Source organism: Schistocerca gregaria, chromosome 1 (genome assembly GCF_023897955.1).
Source record: "Schistocerca gregaria isolate iqSchGreg1 chromosome 1, iqSchGreg1.2, whole genome shotgun sequence".
In the NCBI taxonomy this organism is placed as follows: domain Eukaryota; kingdom Metazoa; phylum Arthropoda; class Insecta; order Orthoptera; family Acrididae; genus Schistocerca; species Schistocerca gregaria.
Window position 1 is genome coordinate 705003061 of NC_064920.1, and position 26168 is coordinate 705029228.

The window sequence follows — 26168 nt, forward strand, 5'->3', positions numbered from 1 at the left end:
GAAGATGACACGGGTATTGTGGTGCTAAAATGGAGGGATGTTCACTATCTTAGGAATGGTATCAACAAAACATGCACCTATTATGACGTCAAGCTCAGATTCCACCCATCGCGGTCGTCCTCCGGAAAAGAAACCTTGGCGATACTGGCATATAGTAATGGAAAGACTGGTACCGACAGAAGAGACCAGATGTTATCATATGTCACAACGATGTGGTAGGGTATCAACTGGTACAGGAAGTCAGCACTACGTATGCTTACAGGAACAAGTACAATAATGCTCACATCGTGCATCACAGGGCCACAAATACAAAGATGGAAATAAGAAAATTTCCGGAACATCTCGTTACCACATGGTTGTCTACAGAAAATGTTTTTCCCGACGTGATAGAAGTAAACCGTGTCCCAACATTAGAAATTCGTAAGAATCAGCAGGGCAAGCTTATATGAACGCTGTTACCAGAAGAAGAAGCAAACTGCCAAACGCCAAGAAGTGAAGAAAAATGTTAAAAAATTTGACCTGTTGTTCCAGTTGTCCAAAATCACCTCAAATGTCTTTTGCATGTTTTAAGGAACGCCATGCGACATGATATAATGTAATATACAGGGTGAGTCACCTAGCGCTAACGCTGGATAAATTTCGTAAACCACATCAAATACTGACGAACCGATTCCACAGACCGAACGTGAGGAGAGGTGCTAGTGTAATTGTTTAATACAAACCATACAAAAATGCACGGAAGTATGTTTTTTAACACAAACCTACATTTTTTTAAAATGGAACCCCGTTAGTTTTGTTAGCGCATCTGAACATATAAAAAAATACGTAATCAGTGCCGTTTGTTGCATTGTAAAACGTTAATTACATCCGGAGATATTGTAACCTAAAGTTGACGCTTGAGTACCACTCCTCCGCTTCCAAATCCTCATGGCGTGGTCTCCGCTTCACAGTTACACTACCGGCCGCGACTCCGGATTGGTAGCCACTGCCTTCCGTGCTCTTTTGACTGCAGTACCCAGATTCACAAATACTTGCCTCTGCCCTCTATTTTTTTTTAATTCGCTGTCTGATTGACAACTACAGCGACGAGCTGTCGTTGGGCAGCCAGTTCCCTTCTATCCCCACTGACTCTCTTGAATTTCCCGCTATAACGACGGACTGGGAACCACACGTATTGCTGTCCACGCGAAAGTAATACTTGACAGCTGTTGACAAACCTCCATTCTGAGTTTGAAAAACAGCCTCGGAGTTCCCACAGCCACTGTGGTTCCTCAGCGACTCCAGGGGTCGCAAAGTGTCTTGCCAAACATTTTTGAGAACGGGACAAGTTATCTGTGTCCAGAGTTGCAATGGAATCATCATATAAAATTAATTGTTGGTAAGGCGGGTACCAGGTTGAGATTCATTGGCAGAGTCCTTAGAAAATGTAGTCCATCAACAAAGGAGGTAGCTTACAAAACACTCGTTCGACCCATACTTGAGTATTGCTCATCAGTGTGGCATCCGTACCAGATCGGGTTGACGGAGGAGATAGAGAAGATCCAAAGAAGAGCGGCGCGTTTCGTCACAGGGTTATTTGGTAACCGTGATAGCGTTACGGAGATGTTTAGCAAACTCAAGTGGCAGACTCTGCAAGAGAGGCGCTCTGCATCGCGGTGTAGCTTGCTCGCTAGGTTTAGAGAGGGTGCGTTTCTGGACGAGGTATCGAATATACTGCTTCCCCCTACTTATACCTCCCGTGGAGATCACGAATTTAAAATTAGAGAGATTCGAGCGCGCACGGAGGCTTTCAGACAGTCGTTCTTCCCGCGAACCATACGCGACTCGAACAGAAAAGGGAGGTAATGACAGTGGCACGTAAAGTGCCCTCCGCCACACACCTTTGGGTGGCTTGCGGAGTATGAATGTAGATGTAGATGTAGGCTCCCGCCACCGAGCGAGCGACCAGTCACCCTCTCCATCGCCAGAAACCGTTATCCAGCCAACTGTTCTCCTCGCGGCCGGAGCAGCAGGTATTCTATCTGCTCCCTTTGACTAAATAATGGCCAGCATCTACCATAAATACATCGCCACACTGTACAGTTGTCAAACAAAATGAGCCGTCGCAATTTCAGCCTGAGCTTCTTAAGAGCGTTATTATAGTGACCGGGACTGACACCGATGGCAAATAATTTTGCTTGTCACTGCAACAGTCGTCAACCTGCCGTGGAGCACGCTCGGAAGTGCAGTATCGCTTGGAAATTGTAAGCTCCCGCGGTGCAGGCTGTTGGGAGCGCCTGTGAGGTGGAAGCAGGCACGCCAGTAGACGTCTGTGCCGCCTGCTGGAGGCGTGTCCCCGGGGGCGCGTAAACTGCACGCGCCGACAGCGGCGGCGGCACGGCCAACGGCAGCGGTGGCGGCCCGCCGTCTCCAGGGTCGACACGGCGATGCGCCCTACTTCTGTAAATGCTCCTGCATGCCGTCTGCCACAGGCTCGCTTTCAGCAGCTGCTGAGGGGCACTTCAGAGCGTTACTGGACTAAACGGCACCCTGCATATGGTACTGCGTCTTATGTGTAAAACTGCAATATACACTACTGGCCATTAAAATTGCTATACCAAGAAGAAATGCATAAGATAAACGGGTATCATTGGACAAATATATCATACTAGAACTGACATGTGATTACATTTTCACGCAATTTGGGTGCATTGAGTCAAACAGAACTTGGATGGAGTGTACAGGTACAGCTGCCCATGCAGCTTCAACACGATACCACAGTTCATCAAGAGTACTGACTGGCGTATTGTGACGAGCCAGAATACTCGGCCACCATTGACCAGACATTTTGAACTGGTGACAGATCTGGAGAATGTGCAGGCCAGGGCAGCAGTCGAACACTTTCCGTATGCAGAAAGGCCCGTACACGACCTGCAACATGCGGTCGTACATTATCCTGCTGAAATGCAGGGTTTCGAAGGGATCGAATGAAGGGTAGAGCCACGGTCGTAACACATCTGAAATGTAACGTCCACTGTTCAAAGTGCCGTCAATGCGGACAAGAGGTGACCGACACGTGTAACCAATGGCACCCCATACCATTACGCCGGGTGATACACCAGTATGGCGATGACGAATACACGCTTCCAATATGCGTTCACCGTGATGTCGCCAAACACGGATGCGACCATCATGATGCTGAAAACAGAACCTGGATTCACCTGAAAAAGGACTTTTTGCCATTCGTGCAGCCAGGTTCGTCGTTGAGTACAGCATCGCTGGCGCTCCTGTCTCTGATGCAGCGTCAAGGGTAACCGCAGCCGTGGTCTCCGAGCTGATAGTCCATGCAGCTCCAAACGTCGTCGAACTGTTCGTGCAGATGGTTGTTGTCTTGCAAACGTCCCCATCTGTTGACTCAGGGATCGAGCCGTGGTTGCACGATCCGTTACTGCCATGCGGATAATATGCCTGTCATCTCGACTGCTAGTGATACGAGGCCGTTGGGATCCAGCACGGCGTTCCGTATTACCCGCCTGAACCCACAGATTCCATATTCTGCTAACAGTTATCGGATCTCGACCAACGCAAGCAGCAGTGTCGCGATACTATAAACCGCAATCGCGATAGGCTACAATTCGACCTTTATTAAAGTCGGAAACGTGATGATACGCATTTCCCCTCCTTTCACGAGGCATCACAACAAAGTTTCGCCAGGCAACGCTGGTCAACTGCTGTTTGTGTATGAGAAAATCGGTTGAAATTTTCCTCATGTCAGTACTTTGTCTGTATCACCACCGGCGCCAACCTTGGGTGAATGCTTTGAAAAGCTAATCATTTGTATATCACAGCATCCTCTATCTGTTGGTTAAATTTCGCGTCTGTAGCACGTCATTTTCACCGTGTACCAATTCTTATGGCCAGTAGTATATATATACACTCCTGGAAATGGAAAAAATAACACATTGACACCGGTGTGTCAGACCCACCATACTTGCTGCGGACACTGCGAGAGGGCTGTACAAGCAATCATCACACGCACGGCACAGCGGACACACCAGGAACCACGGTGTTGGCCGTCGTATGGCGGTAGCTGCGCAGCATTTGTGCACCGCCGCCGTCAGTGTCAGCAAGTTTGCCGTGGCATACGGAGCTCCATCGCAGTCTTTAACACTGGTAGCATGCCGCGACAGCGTGGACGTGAACCGTATGTGCAGCTGACGGACTTTGAGCGAGGGCATATAGTGGGCATGCGGGAGGCCGGGTGGACGTACCGCCGAATTGCTCAACACGTGGGGCGTGAGGTCTCCACAGTACATCGATGTTGTCGCCAGTGGTCGGCGGAAGGTGCACGTGCCCGTCGACATGGGACCGGACCGCAGCGACGCACGGATGCACGCCAAGACCGTAGGATCCTACGCAGTGCCGTAGGGGACCGCACCGCCACTTCCCAGCAAATTAGTGATACTGTTGCTTCTGGGGTATCGGCGAGGACCATTCGCAACCGTCTCCATGAAGCTGGGCTACGGTCCCGCACACCCTAAGGCCGTCTTCCGCTCACGCCCCAACATCGTGCAGCCCGCCTCCAGTGGTGTCGCGACAGGCGTGAATGGAGGGACGAATGGAGACGTGTCGTCTTCAGCGATGAGAGTCGCTTCTGCCTTGGTGCCAATGATGGTCGTCTGGGTGTTTGGCGCAGTGCAGGTGAGCGCCACAATCAGGACTGCATACGACCGAGGCACACAGGGCCAACACCCGGCATCATGTTGTGGGGAGCGATCTGCTACATTGGCCGTACACCTCTGGTGATCGTCGAGGGGACACTGAATAGTGCACCGTACATCCAAAACGTCATCGAACTCATCGTTTACCATTCCTAGACCGGCAAGGGAACTTGCTGTTCCAACAGGACAATGCACGTCCGCATGTATCCCGTGCCACCCAACGTGCTCTAGAAGGTGTAAGTCAACTACCCTGGCCAGCAAGATCTCCGGATCTGTCCCCCATTGAGCATGTTTGGGACTGGATGAAGCGTCGTCTCACGCGGTCTGCACGTCCAGCACGAACGCTGGTCCAACTGAGGCGCCAGGTGGAAATGGCATGGCAAGCCGTTCCACAGGACTACATCCAGCATCTCTATGATCGTCTCCATGGGAGAATAGCAGCCTGCATTGCTGCGAAAGGTGGATGTACACTGTACTAGTGCCGACATTGTGCATGCTCTGTTGCCTGTGTCTATGTGCCTGTGGTTCTATCGGTGTGATCATGTGATGTATCTGACCCCAGGAATGTGTCAATAAAGTTTCTCCTTCCTGGGACAATGAATTCACGGTGTTCTTATTTCAATTTCCAGGAGTGTATGTTTAAGAATAAAAGATAAGTCTGAAATGCAGTGCTATCTGCTGGTCCAGTTCTTTATTTATTTTAATTAGTGTGGACAACAACTGTTTTACCCGAACACCTCATCAGAAACCTTATTTGATTCTCGAAGATTTGCAGTTGCGACAAATCGCGCGGAGTAGCCGCGCGGTTTGAGGAGCCATGTCAAGGTCTGCGCGGCTGCTCCCGTCGAAGATTCGAGTCCTCCCTCGGGCATGGGAGTGTGTGTTGTTCTTAGGATAAGTGAGTTTAAGTAGTGTGTAAGTATAGGGACCGATGACCTCAGCAGTTTGGTCCCTTAGGAAATCACACGGATTTGAACATTTTGAACAGTTGCGACACTAAAGGAAATACGTACTGCATATTCAATGCACTGCTGAATTCGTCTTTAATCACAATAACGATGTATGATTTTCAGCTCACAATCGTCATTAGCAAAAGCTCAGAGAACATCAACGTTGCTGTAGTTTTTGGCAAATAATTCGTTGTGATTTCATTTTAAATTCGCTTGTCAAATCTCAATGCAAATACCTTCTTTTTACACCATAATATCATGTCAAACTCGTAATCCGATTTCTCCACGTTTCTTTGGCAATTACACGGTGCAGTCATATTTATGTGACCACCGGTCAGAGCCTGAGTAACTATGTTTTGCAGTGTGGGTGTGCAGAAAAAGAGTCAGAGAGGTTCTGGAAGTATGTTACCCAACACTCGGTGAGTTATCGCCACATGGTACCAAGCAGGTGAACTCTCAGCCGGATGGTTGCACATGAGCGTGCATAGCGAGTGACGTAGACGAACGCTACTCAGGCAAATTTGCCACAGTGTTGCAGTGCTCTAGGCGCAAGGAATCCATTAATGTTTTTCTCCCCTCCCCAGCATGACAGGTACTGAAGTGTGGATGCCTGGATAAAAGAGGATGGTCCATACTGACTTGCGTGGCCATATTTGCTGTGCAGTTGCGACTCTGCCGGAAACATCAGGTGGTAAAGTAGATGGTAGGTGATGCGTCTGCGGGAAGACTGTTAAAGGTAGAAAAAAAAAACAAGTTACCCGTATGCTTGATAAGGAAACAATTATCACAATATCCCTACATATACTCCTAATACCCTGTACATTTTGCGTAATAATCACTACACTGAAGATCGAAATGCCAACAGTCTTTATTCCAGCGTACCATCTGTGAATGGACTAAGGGCAGAGGAAGGGGGGGGGGGGGGGGAGGTGAGAAAATAAAAAAAAAAGTGAATGGGGGAGGCTTACCATGCAGTCTCCACCACATGGCTTAAAGAGTGGAGACATGGATGTAGGCGAATAAACTGTGAAAATGAGGGAGTTATGAAGCGGCGTTACGTTAGAGCGAGGCAGCCGCCAACGGCGGTCGCTGCCGGAAACAGGTCAGGCACAGCAGAACTCTGCACCACTGAAACCACCAACTGGAAGAGCAGAACGGCGTGCTCACTTGAGGCCTTACTTCTGCGTGTTGGCTACGCCCGAAGATAGCCACACTTGCTCGGTTGTACATTTTACTGCTCGAGTAGCATCACGCTTAGCAACGGTGATCCTACCTCAGTCATCGGGTGTGAAACCATCCGCGTCGTGTAAAAATATTACACTGATGAGACCACGCGGATTGCTCAAGAGAGAGAGAGAGCACAGAAAATTTTCCTCTTATCAAATAGAGTAGCAGCGCTATTTCGAGTTAGGGAAACGACTAAAACGTGAATATTAATGAGAAGACCAGCACAATAAACTAGTACTTTCCGAAAACATATATCACATTTCACCATCACACCACTCCACTTCTTTCAGGTCTTAAATAATACAAATGTGCCTAATCCAGTAATAAATCTTTATCATACGGAATTACGATCGTAAAGACAAAGAAATGGTCACGGTGTGGTGTCTGGATTTGCTGAGCAGAGCGTAATGGTAAGAGTCACAAATATATAGCAGAGAGGGAAATAAATAATCAAGATTTCCAGACTTTCATTTAGGGGGTCCTAATTCTTGTTTTAATCCAAGCAAAAGTATGTACACTTCGGTAACAAAGGTAAGGGAACTGTGTTTAGAATTAATTGTAGCACAAATGAAACATATCGATATCTGTCTGTCGATTCCCGCTCCATAATGGAAAACCAGCACACCTATTCAAGGTATTAAGTTAGAAAATACCATCCGTCATGTTGTCAACTGCTATGTGTAGGTTTTTGACGCTTATGTAACAGGGCTAGCTTTTTGCAGCCAAGCACTCCAATAGCGAAAAGCCGAAATATTGCATTTTTTTTCTTTTTTTCCTCTCCGAACCGTTCGTAATATTACAAAATAAACGCAGATTAAAATTAATTTCCACGTATAATCTATCACTTTTCGGCACCTCAGTTTTGGCGACTTTCTGAGCCATTCCCCGCTACAGATTAAATGTTGCCGTCAGACCAGGCAGCTGTCTGCAGATGATTGTCTGTTGTCCCGTGGTTTTTCCCCATCTCTCCACTGTTCCAGAAGGGTGCCAGTGGCTTTCTCTTTGCGTTTCCTAAACGCCCCACACTTGGCTTCCGAAACTTGCTGAATAGTTATCGCAAATGATTTTCTGACAACGCGCCGTACGCATCGTCCACAGAGAGAACCCAAACTACGCTGACATAATTTCTGAGGCTAGTCTGGAATATTTTATGAGCATTATGGGACAAAGGGCTCATTATATAGCAGTAATGTACTTCTGCTCCATTTACCTTCGGGTTTTTCTGAATATATCTTCAGAACAGTAAAAGACCATAGTATCCGATCAGTAAAGTGTATAACAATAATATACAGTGTAACGCAACAACCCTCAGACAACAAACGTAATTTTTTCCCTTAATATTAAAATCTCTTTCTCTGCGTTCAGTGAACCCATATAAAGTATGCATAGCGATGAAATATTCATCGGCAAAACTACGCGTATTGCTATGTACCACTGTTAATATACAACTGATACAGCCGGAAAAACAAACCCGAGACAGAAAGAAGCAATACTGAATGTAAGCTTGTAAAGTGGGCCTTACTATTGTCAACAGCAAGCACCCTCAGAGAATTGAATACGTTTGTTCCAAACAAGTCGCACAGCTCAAAGCGTCGTCGTTTGCACTGTTGCGTAATTCAGCACAAAACAGATACAAAAGTAGATGAGAGTGACGAATCAAAGGAAATGTAATTACTCTGCAGTAACAAGTGACAGGAGTCCACGAGTCCATTACATCAAAATACTCAGAAAATCTCCCCAAATAACCTCTGGAATTTGTCAGTGCATTTCGGATTTATCCCATAAAAATACTCTTCTCTTTGTCGCTCCATATAGTGAAGATACCCTTCTATTCCTAGGACATTGATCACAAATGACGCTGTTTGTATGTGTCATGGACTGTTTATTCCGGCTGGTCTATCTTTCGTTACCATAGAATCGAAATAATTCAGTAAATAATTTACTGATCGGCTACGCTGTTTGATGTTGGTGAGGGGGCATTTAAAAAGCCGGTTCAAAAGAGAGTTTACCGTTCAAAGTTAATTTTAACCTACTAACGACTTGTCACAGGTAACGAAAGTAAAACCATATAAATCGTACATGAGGTTAAATTATTAGGAGCCAGGTTTCTCAGACGACAAAAGAATTACAATTTGTGCTTTCCATTGACTGAGCTCTTAACTAACAGTTAAGTTCTTAATATAGCTGGTAAGTAACACTTTAAAATATGCGTCAGTGACTAACCTCAAAAAGCCCTTGTAAATGTTTACTATAGTTATTACTTTAAAGTAAATAAGTAGCTTGATCATAGCACGTGCACACTTTATGAGCACACTAGTAAATGTTAGACATGCGCAAACTTGTACGTTTACTTCTTACGATAATTTCAGTCGTATAATCAACTTCCTGTTGGTCCTGTACTTCTAATATTATTATTATTTTTTTTTTGTTTTTACGTGAAGCATTCAATCCATGCACCTTTCAAGATGTGTATCGTTAATTGTATGCGGTAGACCATCTTAGAGCCACTTGACTAAACATAAGAATAGAAAATGTTGTATAAATATCTTCCAGACAAGTAAACTCGAGCTCATTGTAGGGAACGAGAGGCAGGAGCCCTTCGTACCTCCGCAAATAACAGTAGAACATACTGTGTTTATTCGAGGCAAGGGAAATCGTGAGCAAATCCCAACCATACAGCTGCTCTTAGAGAAGACAAGGGAGTATAATATCAAAATGCTCATGTGTTCCGTAGATTACAAGAAAGCTGTCGACAAGATGAAATGGTCAAAGCTATAGACTATCCTCATCAAGATGGGCACGCCGAGACATCTGGGACACCCGATACGGCATCTGTAGCTTCCGAACACAGCTACAGTAAGAATCAGTAACACTTTCTCCGATATCCTTTCTGCTAAGGCCGACGTGAGACAAGGTTACATACTTTCTTCACTATTATTCAGTGCACTCAGTGGGTACAATATGAGAGGGGTTCTTGAACACTGATAGGGCGGCGTCGTTGTAGGTGGAAGAAAAAGTAACAATCTCAGGTACGCAGATGATACTCTGATAACTGTAACAGATGAACAACAACTGGAAACCATCATGGGAACGTTGGCCGAAAGAAGTAAAGAAAGTGGTCTTGAAATTAATAGCACAAAGATCAAAGTGATGATTCCAGATCGCTCTAATGACAGCCGACTAAGTAGTCAGTGGCTTTGAGTGTCACTGATACTGGAGATTACGAGCCTGAGGTCCGTAGGCATTTTTCCATTGCGAGAAATTCCACACCAAAACTTGATGGCATCTGGAAGGACACCTTAATCACTACCAAGACGAAGTTCAGATTAGTCCGAGTTCTGAACTTCGCTGTCGTGAACTACGCAGCACAAACTTGGACGATGAAGACGGTGAATCGTCGCAGAATTGATGCTCTGGAAATGTGGCGACATAGAAGATTACTGCGAATACCATGAACATTACGTGTAACTGAACAAAACTCTCGGCTTTTATCAACCAAAATCATTTGCAATGTATTGGGCACTTTGTCAGAAGGGAATAGGCGATGGAAAGAACGATCCAAGAAGGAAAAGTCTAAGGCCGAAGCCCTACAAGACGCGCACTATTGCGGTGTAGAAAGCAGATTAAGAGGTTGACCGGGATAGGCTTGCAGCAAGGAAGTCACCATGCTCAAGACAGAGTTTGGTGGAAGCACCTCGTCAACGAGCTTACCACAGTATGCCACTACACCCACACGTAGGGTTAGACAAAAGAGTGAATAGGTATTTTTAGTAACAGCAAATGTCTCTATTTCATTATTTTTTATTAGAGAGAAACTTTTAAAAGGGTTCCTGTATGTCATCACAACAGGACAAAACCAAACACATTTTTTGGCAATTACCAGGCTGTCTAGTAACAAAACGTTCATACCTGCAAATCAATCAGCTAAACGTTCTCGATAATTTGTGTTATGCCGCCTACTCGTCACACGTATTTACATAATCTCCAGTACATTCTTCCTTTCAGTGACAAGTTAGTTCTGAATGACTTGGCACATGTCCCATTATCGTGACTTGCATTATCGAGTGAGATGCTCTATAGATCGATTCTTTGGGGTTTTATTGGGAAGAAATAGGATCCAAGTATCCGTTCTGCCTTCCACATTTATTGTTTCCGTTGTTTCGTTTATTATGTCTCCAATAAATCTGATATCCTTTTTCTTCCACACAATAACATCCGAATACTCCCAAAATACCAAACTTTTTCCCTCCTGTTATTCATTTTATCGTAATGTTATGATACATTGTGTTTGTTTCCTCAACATCAGGCTCTGACAAAGAAATTCCAATCTGTACACTCAAGGTGTTGCCTCCGTTTCAGTAAGCAGAAGAATTCATTCATGAGCAAGCAACTTGAAAATGGGCGGTAGCACCTACGATGTCAAGAGGGGAGGAGGCTTATGATTCAAGAGCTTGACTGGAATTGGCTTGTAGTAAGCAAGTCACCATGTCCAAGACAGAGCTTCGTGGAAGCAGCTCGTCAAGGAATCTGCCATGTGATACCACAGCACCCTACCGTAGAGTTAGACCAAAGAGAGAATCAACATTATAAGTAATGCTGAACGTCTGTACTTCTTCTCTCTGTGACGAGGTCATTACAAGCGGGACATAAGCTGTAGTTCGTGAAGATGGGGAAAGGAAAGCACCAATATCCTTTCAAAGGAAACATTTAGGCATTCACTTCAAGTGAATTAGGAAAAATCACGAAACTTCCAAATCCAGATGATCGGACTGAGATTCGAACCGTCGCGCTCCCGAATGAGCCCAACGTGTCACTGCTATGGTAGGCTGCCCGCAGTAAAGCACGAGCTCTCGAGTAGCATGTATGTGACGCTTTATTAACAAGCACAGAAAGAACAAGATTTAATTTAATGTGATTGATGGCCCGCAAGGTTCAGCCGACGTAAGCCCAGAGCGTGCCATCAGGCGGAGGGATATTCGCTCTGTGTTTTGCGTGTACGTGACCACGGGTGTACTCAAACGGTGCAATTTCAGCGCCGCTGTCGCTGGTACATCCTCTGCTTGTGGCGAGTTTAGTATCCCTCGTGACGCCTGCCGGAAGTTTGTTTGTCAACAAGCCGTCTTGCATTTATCGCCTCTACTGTTGACAAACCCGCAATGTGTTCGCAATGCTTGATACGTACTGCCTCCGTTGGAGGAGCGCCTGTATTGAGACTACCCGCTGGTCGCAGATGTTGTGCAGAGGGTAGAAGAGGCCGGCGTTTGACCGTAAGTATAGCACTGTTAGCTTCTTCTCCCGTTCTGGTCTTTTCATTGTTATCTCACATAAGCTGCTCAAAAGTAAATCCGTCATCCGCACGGAAGGCTTTCCACTAGCGTTGAAATGCACCATTTTGGATCTGGTTTAACGGTGTTGAAATTAATCTTCTGCTAAAATGAAACAAAATAACACAGTTATACTATTAATAAATCTGTACAACCGTCGTCTTCCTTTCTTTTTTATGCGCTTATCTCCAAAATTGCTAGACAAATTTGGAAGAATTTTTGCAGGTAATTTGAGTATATCTTTGGCCGGCGTTACGCTTTATTTCACGAAAGTCGGATTACATATTATAAAAATGTATGCATGCATGTATGTTTCACATCTTCTCCGTAACCACTGGACCGATTTCAGTCAAATCTGGTATGCATATCACTTTGAAAAAAATTGCTGTTGTGGTAAAAAGCAGCTACCTGTATGGAGTTTGGTGGGGGGGTGAAAAAGAAGTGCAGGCCGCAACATGCAAATACACTGATTTTATTCATACAGTATTTGAGAATGAGAGCACTTAGTCATTTATAATAAACGTTGCATATATTTTCAAACATTTATGAAACTTCTTCTAGTAAACCTACGCCCCCCCCCCCCCCCCACACACACACAAAATGATGACTACATTTTCGCTACTCATTTTCGTTTTACCTTTCTACTACTAACTGTATTCGCGACACATTTTTCGGGCAATGTTCACATATACAGATGAATGTACCAGCCAACAATCCAGTGAAATATTTTTAAGTGCTTTATCTGAAAACTACCTTGAGCAGTTAAACAGAAAACCGACTCGTGGCGATAATATATTAGACCTTCTGGTGACAAACAGACCCGAACTATTTGAATCAGTTAATGCAGAACAGGGAATCAGCGATCATAAAGCGGTTACTGCGTCGATGATTTCAGCCGTAAATAGAAATATTAAAAAAGGTAGGAAGATTTTTCTGTTTAGCAAAAGTGACAAAAAGCAGATTACAGAGTACCTGACGGCTCAACACAAAAGTTTTGTCTCAAGTGCAGATAGTGTTGAGGATCAGTGGACAAAGTTCAAAACCATGGTACAATATGCGTTAGATGAGTATGTGCCAAGCAAGATCGTAAGAGATGGAAAAGAGCCACCGTGGTACAACAACCGAGTTAGAAAACTGCTGCGGAAGCAAAGGGAACTTCACAGCAAACATAAACATAGCCAAAGCCTTGCAGACAAACAAAAATTACGCGAAGCGAAATGTAGTGTGAGGAGGGCTATGCGAGAGGCTTTCAATGAATTCGAAAGTAAAGTTCTATGTACTGACTTGGCAGAAAATCCTAAGAAATTTTGGTCCTATGTCAAAGCGGTAGGTGGATCAAAACAAAATGTCCAGACACTCTGTGACCAAAATGGTACTGAAACAGAGGATGACAGACTAAAGGCCGAATTACTAAATGTCTTCTTCCAAAGCTGTTTCACAGAGGAAGACTGCACTGTGCTTCCTTCTCTAGATTGTCGCACAGTTGACAAAATGGTAGATATCGAAGTAGACGACAGAGGGATAGAGAAACAATTAAAATCGCTCAAAAGAGGAAAGGCCGCTGGTCCTGATGGGATACCAGTTCGATTTTACACAGAGTACGCGAAGGAACTTGCCCCCCTTCTTGCAGCGGTGTACCGTAGGTCTCTAGAAGAGCGAAGCGTTCCAAAGGATTGGAAAAGGGCACAGGTCATTCCCGTTCTCAAGAAGGGACGTCGAACAGATGTGCAGAACTATAGACCTATATCTCTAACGTCGATCAGTTGTAGAATTTTGGAACACGTATTATGTTCGAGTATAATGTCTTTTCTGGAGACTAGAAATCTACTCTGTAGGAATCAGCATGGGTTTCGAAAAAGACGATCGTGTGAAACCCAGCTCGCGCTATTCGTCCACGAGACTCAGAGGGCCTTAGACACGGGTTCACAAGTGGATGCCGTGTTTCTTGACTTCCGCAAGGCGTTTGACACAGTTCCCCACAGTCGTTTAATGAACAAAGTAAGAGCATACGGACTATCAGATCAATTGTGTGATTGGATTGAGGAGTTCCTAGATAACAGAACGCAGCACGTCATTCTCAATGGAGAGAAGTCTTCCGAAGTAAGAGTGATTTCAGGTGTGCCGCAGGGGAGTGTCATAGGACCGTTGCTGTTCACAATATACATAAATGACCTGGTGGATGACATCGGAAGTTCACTGAGGCTTTTTGCAGATGATGCTGTGGTGTATCGAGAGGTTGCAACAATGGAAAATTGTACTGAAATGCAGGAGGATCTGCAGCGAATTGACGCATGGTGCACGGAATGGCAATTGAATCTCAATGTAGCGAAGTGTAATGTGATGCGAATACATAGAAAGATAGGTCCCTTATCATTTAGCTACAAAATAGCAGGTCAGCAACTGGAAGCAGTTAATTCCATAAATTATCTGGGAGTACGCATTAGGAGTGATTTAAAATGGAATGATCATATAAAGTTGATCGTCGGTAAAGCAGATGCCAGACTGAGATTCATTGGAAGAATCCTAAGGAAATGCAATCCGACAACAAAGGAAGTAGGTTACAGTACACTTGTTCGCCCAATGCTTGAATACTGCTCAGCAGTGTGGGATCCGCACCAGGTAGGGTTGATAGAAGAGATAGAGAAGATCCAACGGAGAGCAGCGCGCTTCGTTACAGGATCATTTAGTAATTGCGAAAGCGTTACGGAGATGATAGATAAACTCCAGTGGAAGACTCTGCAGGAGAGACGCTCAGTAGCTCGGTACGGGCTTTTGTTAAAGTTTCGAGAACATACCTTCACCGAAGAGTCAAGCAGTATATTGCTCCCTCCTACGTATATCTCGCGAAGAGACCATGAGGATAAAATCAGAGAGATTAGAGCCCACACAGAAGCATACCGACAATCCTTCTTTCCACGTACAATACGAGACTGGAATAGAAGGGAGAACCGATAGAGGTACTCAGGGTACCCTCCGCCACACACCGTCAGGTGGCTTGCGGAGTACGGATATAGATGTAGATGTAGATGTAGATCATTTTTCGAGACATAGCTCTTGATATATGACGTCATAAGCACTAATAGGCGTGAAAAACTGACACGCATAACGTTTAAATTAATTATTTTATCTGATTTCGATGAAATTTGGTACCGAGATAGCTTGGACCGTGAAGAAGAACATAAGCTACTTCAGAAAGAGTGTAGTACGACATACTTATTGATTTGAAGAATATCACCCGAATTAGGGAATAATATTTACTCTTTCGAACTACGTCGTATTTGTCAAAATGCTCCTGTTGGTTGATATGAAGTAGTGAATACGGTGCTTATACAATTTTCATTGTGTTTAATCCATACTTCCGCACTGTCTCAGTAGGACGGTACCTAGCCGCGTTCCTATCCAAGGCCCTCTGTTCGCTTTGCTTGGCAGCGACACTACAATTTCCGGTTCGTCTTTTGTTGTGACAGCTTGAGAGGGAGGAGTGCGGGGAATACATCAGGAGCTACACGTAGGCAAACAGGCAGACACGTGAGGACAGCTGATTTCATTCCACGCACAGTAGCTTACCTACTTAGTATCACTACTGATATGCGAACGCACTCATAAGTAACACCCTGATAAGTTGAATTCTTGGATATGCATAGCACTCCTATTGCTGCGTGACACACTGGCATATCTGACGTACCAAAAGCATAGTGTAATGGAAGTAATTATAACACAAAATACTAAAGCCCCTAATTCTTTTCTATCAATTTTAGAAATGGGTGTGGGAATTGGGGGGATGGGGATGGAGATGGGAGGGGTTTCGTCGTGGGTTAAGGTATGGATATTACAACATGGACGAAATTACGAAAGATGGGTTTGTATCTAGTTCGCAGGAGCTTCAATGCTGATGTTCAGAAGGGCGGGGTCTCTGAAGTCTTCATGGTCGGGATATACAGCCAATAGAGCATGGTACACGAAATACCCAGTATGTCAAATGTAGCTGCAATGTGTGACAGACGGAAAGAAATCCAGTCCGGTTACAACAGGTGTGATATCGTGATTATCTGAGGCAGTCCTGGTGCTGAATGCCAGTTTCTGGTTCGGATAGAAGGGTCCGTCATCGATAACCACTTCCATCATCGTTAGGTGAATTTGTAACTGCTTTGCGGTAAAAATGGTATAAGAGGCCACTGAAAACCACACAGGATCTGTATTTACCAATTCCGAGGCGACAAGACGCTATTTTGAATTCCAGCAGTTTTCATACTTTGTATTAGGCAAGGTAATGAGGTATGCCTTTGGTGGTCCATATATTTGTCCGGAGCCTCTATGTGGTTTGGAATTATATATATTTTTGATGTGTAGCACTGAACTGCTGAGTGATATGCTGCTTTGTGGCATTTCTTCCCGCTGTTACACTGAGAATTATTCAATGGCGACCAGTTAATGCTTGCGTTGTTGCACCAAGCGGTTGTTCCTCCTGATTTTCCCCAAGTTAAGGTACTCGCTGCACACCCACATATGTGAAATTCCAGGCCTTGGAGAACGACTGTCCCTCGCGGTGATATTGCAAGCCTCGCCAATCATACACTCGATCATCCGCCTTACTGTCCATACGAGGCCTAGTAACAACTTAGTTGCGTAACATACCGAACTGTCCCATTCTCCATGACAACAGGACTGCTGCTCGTCGGGCACAGAAGCTAATGTATTCACTCTAACATCAAAGAAAGATACCTGATGACAACAAAGACTGCTATTATCTGACGTTTTGATCTGCTTAGTCACATGCAAGACGTTTCAAATAAATTCATTTAATTCGCGAGGCTATATCTCCTACGTCCCATTATTGTGGCCAAGATAGATACGAAGCCCACACCTACTACAGTAGTACAAGTTTATATGCCAACTAGCTCTGCAGATGACGAAGAAATTGATGAAATGTATGATCAAATAAAAGAAATTATTCAGATAGTGAAGGGAGACTGGAATTCGGTAGTAGGAAAAGGGAGAGAAGGAAACATAGTAGGTGAATATGGACTGGGGCAAAGAAATGGAAGAGGAAGCCGCCCGGTAGAATTTTGCATAGAGCACAACTTAACCATAGGTAACACTTGGTCCAAGAATCATAAAAGAAGGCTGTATACATGGATGAAGCCTGGAGATACTGACAGGTTTCAGATAGATTATATAATGGTAAGACAGAGATTTAAGAACCAGGTTTTAAACTGTAAGACATTTCCAGGGGCAGATGTGGACTCTAACCACAATCTATTGGTTATGACCTGTAGATTAAAACTGAAGAAACTGCAAAAAGGTGGGAATTTAAGGAGATGGGACATGGATAAGCTAAAAGAACCAGAGGTTGCACAGAGTTTCAGGGAGAGCATAAGGGAGCAATTGACAGGAATGGGGGAGAGAAATACAGTAGAAGAAGAATGGGTAGCTTTGAGGGATGAAGTAGTGAAGGCAGCAGAGGATCAAGTAGGTAAAAAGACGAGGGCTAGTCGAAATCGTTGGGTAACAGAAGAAATATTGAATTTAATTGATGAAAGGAGAAAATATAAAAATGCAGTAAATGAAGCAGGCAAAAAGGAATACAGACGTCTCAAAAATGAGATCGACAGGAGGTTCAAAATGGCTAAGCAGGAATGGCTAGAGGACAAATGTAAGGATGTAGAGGCTTATCTCACTAGGGGTAAGATAGATTCTGCCTACAGGAAAATTAAAGAGTCCTTCAGAGAAAAGAGAATCACTTGTATGAACATCAAGAGCTCAGATGGAAACCCAGTTGTAAGCAAAGAAGGGAAAGCAGAAAGGTGGAAGGAGTATATAGAGGGTCTATACAAGGGCGATGTACTAGAGGACAATATTATGGAAATGGAAGAGGATATAGATGAAGATGAAATGGGAGACACGATACTGCGTGAAGAGTTTGACAGAGCACTGAAAGACCTGAGTCGAAACAAGGCCCCCGGAGTAGACACCACTCCATTGGAACTACTGACGGCCTTAGGAGAGCCAATCCTGACAAAACTCTACCATCTGGAGAGCAAGATGTATGAAACAGGTGAAATACCCTCAGACTTCAAGAAGAATATAATAATTCCACTCCCAAAGAAAGCAGGTGTTGAAAGATGTGAAAATTACCGAACTATTAGTTTAGTAAGTCACAGCTGCAAAGTACTAACGCTAATTCATTACAGACGAATGGAAAAACTAGTAGAAGCCTACCTCGGGGAAGATCAGTTTGGATTCCGTAGAAATGTTGGAACACATGAGGCAATACTGACACTACGACTTATCTTAGAATCTAGATTAAGGAAGGTCAAACCTACGTTTCTAGCATTTGTAGAGTTGGAGAAAGCTTTTGACAATGTTGACTGGAATACTCTCGTTCAAATTCTGAAGGTGGCAGGGGTAAAGTACAGGGAGCGAAAGGCTATTTACAATTTGTACAGAAACCAGATGGCAGTTATAAGAGTCGAGGGACATTAAAGGGATGCAGTGGTTGGGAAGGGAGTGAGACAGGGTTGTAGCCTCTCCCCGATGTTATTCAATCTGTATATTGAGCAAGCAGTGAAGGAAACGAAAGAAAAATTCGAAGTAGGTATTAAAATCCATGGAGAAGAAATAAAAACTTTGAGGTTCGCTGATGACATTGTAATTCTGTCAGAGACAGCAAAGGACTTGGAAGAGCAATTTATCGGAATTGACAGTGTCTTGAAAGGAGGGTATAAGATGAACATCAACAAAAGCAAAACGAGGATAATGGAATGTAGTCGAATTAATTCGGGTGATGCTGAGGGAATTAGATTAGGAAATGAGACACTTAAAGTAGTAAAGGAGTTTTGCTATTTGGGGAGCAAAATAACTGATGATGGTCGAAGTAGAGAGGATATAAAATGTAGACTGGCAATGGCAAGGAAAGCGTTTCTGAAGAAGAGAAATTTGTTAACATCGAGTATAGATTTAAGTGTCAGGAAGACATTTCTGAAAGTATTTGTATGGAGTGTAGCCATGTATGGAAGTGAAACACGGACGATAAATAGTTTGGACAAGAAGAGAATAGAAGCTGTCGAAATGTGCTGCTACAGAAGAATGCTGAAAATTAGATGGGTAGATCACATAACTAATGAGGAAGTATTGAATAGGACTGGGGAGAAGAGAAGTTTGTGGTACAACTTGACCAGAAGAAGGGATCGGTTGGTAGGACATGTTCTGAGGCATCAAGGGATCACCAATTTAGTATTTTAGGGCAGCGTGGAGGGTAAAAATCGTAGAGGGAGACCAAGAGATGACTACACTACGCAGATTCAGAAGGATGTAGGTTGCAGTGGGTACTGGAAGATGAAGAGGCTTGCACAGGATAGAGTGACATGGAGAGCTGCATCAAACCAGTCTCAGGACTGAAGACCACAACAACAACATATCTTCTACATAAATGGAGATAGAAACTGAGAGTTATTATGACTTCCACATAATGCTACATGGTTTTTATTTGCAAAATAACCATCTGATTTTACAAGTGTTTATATTTAACGTGCTAGTGGAAAACGACTTTGGGTCAAAGTTGTTTTTCCACATTTAACAGACATTCAATGTGGCCTGCACTGGACCGACGACAACTCCTGAGATTAGTCAAACACGTCCCATACTGTTTTGAGCTTACGGTGTCTGGAGTTACTACGTTTACTAATGCACTAGTGTTGCTACGTTATTCATATAAATTTGGTGAAAGGAAGTCACATAATCTCCCTCCTCCCCCAAAGACAACAAAAGATGTCACTTACCACGTGATCAGGTTACCATAAAGGTTCAAATGGTTCAAATGTCTCTAAGCACTATGGGACTTAACATCTGAAGTCATCAGTCCCCTAGACTTAGAACTCCTTAAACCTAATTAGCCTAAGGACAGCACACGCATTCATGGCAGAGTCAGGAGTCGAACCTGCGACCGTAGCAGCAGCGCGGTTCCGGACTGAAGCGCCTAGAACCGCTCGGCTACAGCGGCCGGCTACCATGAAGGAAAATGGTGTAACGAGGTATCAGCACGGACCTTCGGGCCAATCTATTGTTGTAGTGCCGAAAATCACGATGCAAAATTGTAAGTACGCAGCCCCTGTTGAAAAGAAGAAGACAAAACGCATTTTACTCTAGTGTTACCAGCATCTTGGTTCGACATATATTGGGTAAAGAATGAGCGAGCGAGATAGGTTCATGCACCAGGAAATCTAGCTCATATCCCTAAGTTAAAATTCACTGCAAGTATCTACCTTTATTCTTGCAGAAGGTTTGTGAAATACAGAGTCTTTTTAAATATTGTAGAATGAGTTAAAAGACACCTTGAATTCGTGGCTTGTCATCTATTGTTTGGATTTCTGGGCAGTCAGACATCATTCTCTTCAAAGAAGCTGGTAGCAGTATTTCAGCAGAGCGAAGAAGACACGGGACAAATATTTAAAAAAGAGAAAAAAATCGTTTGCAACTGATTATTCCTCCGTGAGACAGTATAGCACCTAACGCTATTGCGATCTTTAGTCCAGGGAACAGCTGTCCCTTATTGGAAATCACACAACGACATTAAACTGTTTACCCCACGGGAGCAGGACTATGTTCGGAGCATTGCTGCCTGGACAAGCAATATTGTAATTAGGACGGACGTTTTGCGGCTGCTGTGACATGGGAGCCGGCGTGCGGCTGTCGCGTGATTAGTGCCAGTGGCAGCAGCAAAGACTGGCGCCACGGTCCTGGCACCGTGAGCCGCGCAAGGCTGATGCGCCGGCTATTACACCGCCTTTTGTGAATGCGAGAGCGCGTGCTTCTGCGCGCCTCTGCTATCCTCATTAATGCCAAACCTAGTGACAACCACGCAGGACGCGTAAGTGTGGGTCTCCGCAAGCTTGTGAGAGGTCGTCTGCCGTAGTTCCTGATGTCAGTCAGAAGAAAAGGACAATTCGTTTAAGAGGTCGTTAAGTACACACTGCATTCTGTAAGAAGTGAGAGAGTAAAACATTTAATTGCGCGTGGTACGTCCATGCGAATGCATGTACGAGTATTCTGCAGTACTAGTTTCTTGCGACTGATATTTCGGCGCCCTCGATAGGTTCGGAATCTTCTCCTTCTTCCGTATCCGGATGCACCAATTATATCTTCCCTTCCCAGTAATTAGCAACGTAGTGTGCTTTGTCATTGACTTTCAAAATATCATCTTTAGTGCATGTTATAGACATATCTGGGCAAATCAGTAGGTGGTCCAATGATGAAAAAGGCGATTACGGTCGCCATAAAAAGTTAAGTTACTCGTTCGGGTCCTGGAGCGGCCAGTCTGGCCTGGCGGACTGTTGTGTCATCCTTTGCCAATGGCGTCATCCGATGCAGTATGGAGAGCACTTGGTCTGCATAGCGCTATCCACGACGTTGTCGGGTTTCTTGACATTGGAACTGCTACTACTCGGTCAAGTAGCTCTTCATTTGCCCCCGCGAGTAAAGTGCGCCGCTTACCAGTCCTCCCATAAAGGAAAAATCCAAATCCTTGGCAGTACCGGAAATCGAACCCGGATACCCTGTATTACGACCAGCCGTTCTGAGCACCCAGCTACGCATCTGGACCCTGGTCATCAGAAATACCCTCCCGACCAGCCACCCTCCCCTCCCCCCACCCCAAAAAAAAATTAGATAAGTTTTTATACGATCTACGACAGGAAAAGACGTGCCATGAAGGAATTATCCGAATGCGGAGGTAGATGTGACAGATGTACAGACAAACAAATGCTTAAAATTACAGAAAATTTGGATGACCTACTCCTGAGAAACAGCAAGTCAATAACGCGTTGATTCACCTCTGACCCATACGCAAGTAGTTTTCGGTTTGGCAGAGTTGTTGGGTGACCTGCTGAGGGATATTGTGCCCATTTTTGTCCAATTGGCGCTTTAGATCGTCAGAATTTCGACGTGGTTGGAGTTCCCTGCCCATAACGCTCCAAATGTCCTCAGTTGGACGAGAGATCGAGCAACATTTCTGGCCAAGGTAGGTTTTTGGGGACAACTAAGACAAGCAGTAGAAACTCTCGTCATGTGCGGGAGGACATTATTTTGCTGAAACGTAAGCACAGGATGGCTTCCCATGGACGACAAAAGTGGATGTAGAATATCGTCGATGTACCACTGGGCTGTAAGAGTATCGCGGATGACAACCAAAGGGGTCCTGCTACGAAAGGAAATGGCACCCCAGACTACTTCTGCTGTACGTCGGGTCCTACGGCAGGCGATAGTCGGATTGCGATTCCACCGCTCCCCAACGTGTCTCCATTTACGTCTTCGGCCTGGAACCCCACTGACTGGAGCAAAATTGTGTTCAGTGATGAGTGCCGCTTCGAAGTGAGCCCCGATGACCAAGAAAGGAATTCTAGAAGTGACAAACTAAGATCAACACCGTTGCTTGACTTCGCACCACCCAAGTGGATAACCTCACGACCTGACCGCCTACACTGAGCATTCCAGCCAGAAGAGGCACCCATTCCTTAAACGGAATTTGGGTAAGGAAAGAAGTATCAGAAAGACTGAATCTCTGAACGTAGGGGAAAGCAACTGAAAGAAACACCATTCCATTTATTTACTCGCTCAAATATCTTTACTCTGCAGGGAGGTGTTCACGCCGTAAAATATTGATAAATGTAAGGGTACACTACTATTTTATGTTGTGCACATTATAACATTAACATAGTATTGAAATGTAGTATTTGTTACCACTCTTAAATCAACTGGATTACACATGTACTGCTCAATTTTTTCGACGACTTCTTTTGAAATGTATTTTTCTGAACTGCAATTTCTATGAAGTTACGTTTTGATGATGTATAAACTTACTATCATTAATGTTGTAAATAATATATTAAAACAGTTTGAATAATTTTTTGTTACTGTAGGCATTTGTGGAAGATTAGAAATGGGAGGTGACGACAAGTCCTACTTAAGGGTAGAGGTGACAGACAGTAGCAAACAACGACCCGACCACTCGATCCTCTGTCCTTCTCCATGAACCGAACCGTGGATCCGCACTTGCGGCTCAAGGGAAACGTTTAAAGCTACGAAGAATAGTTATACCAAGAGAGACTGTAACATGACAAGACGGGTTTATTTCACAAAACAGTTGTAGTACTAGAGAATTATAATGTCAAATGCTGACAGAAATCTCTGAAACTGTACAGTCAAGATACAGCAATAAACAAACAGGAATTTGAGTGACGACAAAATTCGGAGAAGGAGGTGAGACGATGGGAATTTTGGTGCTTTACGGAAATATAAAAGTAAAGGAATGCACAAGATATGAAACGAACAGGTATTATGAACAGTAGGTGAGGAAATAAGTTCGTTGACGCTCATAGAAAACGAAGGACATGTTAGTGGCAACACTGAGAAATGTTTAAGCTGGAACTACAAACTGCAGCAGAGCCAAACACTTGTAGCTGTAGAGTAACATTCAGACCTCGAGGCCAGATCTGTACTTAACCAATGTGATTCGGATAAAATAAAAGCAATCTATTATTTCGGCCAAGGGCAAGATTTTAGAGGAATTGAACTTATTCATTATTTATCTAATACGGGTATTTAACAACGTGTGACTATGTATTGAGTACAAATACAGAGATCTGCTACCATACACTTTTTGGAAATATTCCTTTATTCTATTATTAGGCTTTTCTTCAGTTGCGGCACATGTAACTTATATGTTTATTCCCATCGCGTGTGTCTAGATACTGCCTCTTGATAAGAATGCAGATAAAATGGTTTTATGTATCACCACGACTGATGTTTATATGGTAAGTTGTATCCAAAAATGATGCCTTTGACTTATAATAACATTTCGATATTTTTGTAATTAATAGCCACCAGAAGACTTCCGAAACCCACTGACCACAGATCACTCACAAAGAGTGAGGGAAGGACGCTTGTTTTCAAGTCCAAGATCATGCAAAGTAGCCCAGATCCTGACGAGTAGACCCATGGTGGCAACGGAACGATGAGTTCGCGAGATCCTGGGTGGTCAAGCAGCAGTTGAGGATTCAGGGTATGAAGCTGCATCATAAACATGTAGTTATCTTTATAGCAGCGGTACGCAACATATCATATCTGTGACTAGCTGAGCCCGGGGCTATAAAGTTTGCTGTCTGGAGGCTGGTCATGCAGAAAAAGTAGTACTGCCACATTCTTCCATCTCACAGAAGCTTCTAGAAGGTACTTAAGAGTCGGAATATCCGGTCATTACTTCGTGGAATTAAAAGGTAGGTCAGTGTCAGAGTATTCGGTCATTGCCTGGTGGAATTGGGTTGGAATGCGAATGTGGCTGGCTGCTGATGAGTACACTGTGGCATGGGATTGGTGCAGCAGATACCGTTTGGTTCATTACAATATTAAAACGTGGAACAACAAGTAGAGCATAAATCTGTGAACTCATTGAGATTCTGGAACTCATATTGTCACCCAGCTATTTCCTATAGAACTAGCCTTATGTTCAGGAAGATGGACTTATAATAGGAAGAAGTCTTGCATGTTTGCTAGTAGACATATACAAACATCAAAAAAAGTTTTGCATCATCCCGGTTCAGAGAACTTCTGAAAATAGACGTTGCCTATGGATATTGTATTGCAGACACGGCCCCTTTGACTGGTCAGGGATGTCACTAAACCCGCCTATAGATGTAAAGAACCATGCATGAGAAGCGCCTGTCAGACGAAGGGATCCTACAGCCGATCAGTTCCAGTCATTCCAACAAGGAGGAAGTATAGATCTCGTGTTATCTGTAGTTCAACCATGCCAAGACGGTCAATACCGCGGTTCGATCGCATCCGTATTGTTACTTTGTGCCAGGAAGGACTCTCAACAAGGGAAGTGTCCAGGTGTCTCGGAGTGAACGAACGCGATGTTGTTCGGACATGGAGGAAATACAGAGAGACAGAAACTGTCGATGACATGCTCAGGCCGCCCAAGGGCTACTACTGCAGTGGATAACCGCTACCTACGGATTATGTCTCGGATGAAACCTGACAGCAACGCCACGATGTTGAATAATGCTTTTCGTGCAGCCACAGGACGTCGTGTTACGACTCAAACTGTGCGCAATAGGCTGCATGATGCGCAGCTTCACTCCCAAAGTCCACGGCGAGGTCCATCTTCTCAACCACGACACCATGCAGTGCGGTACAGAAGGTCCTAACAACATGCCGAATGGACCACTCAGGACTGGCATCACGTTTTCTTCACCGATGAGTGTCGCATATGCCTTCATCCAGACAATGGTCGGAGAGTTGTTTGTAGGCAGCCCGGTCAGGCTGAGCGCCTTAGACAGCGAGTGCAGCGATGTGGAGGTTCCCTGATGTTTTGGGGTGGCATTTTGCCGGGCCAACGCACGTCGCTGGTGGTCATGGAAGACGCCGTAGCGACTGCACGATACGTGAATGCCATCTGCTGACCGATAGTGCAACCTTATCAGCATATACTGGCGAGGCATTCGTCTTCATGGACGACAATTCGCGCCCCCATCGTGCACGTCTTGTGAATGACTTCCTTCAGGGTAACAACATCGCTCGACTAGAGTGGCCAGCACGTTCTCCAGGCATGAATCCTATCGAACATGCCTGGGATATAACGAAAAAGGCTGTTTATGGACGTTGTGATCCACCACCTGGCCGGCCGGGGCGGCCGAGCGCTTCTAGGCGCTACAGTCTTGAACCGCGCGACCGCTACGGTCGCAGGTTCGAATCCTGCCTCGGGCATGGATGTTTGTGATGTCTTTAGGTTAGTTAGGTTTAAGTAGGTCTAAGTTCTACGGGACTGATGACCTCAAAAGTTAAGTCCCACAGTGCTCAGGTCTATTTGAACCATTTTGAAGCACCCACTACCCACTCTGAGGGATCTACGGCGAATCACCGTTGGGGAACTTGTGGTTATTATGCCACAACGAATACAGGCATGCATTAAT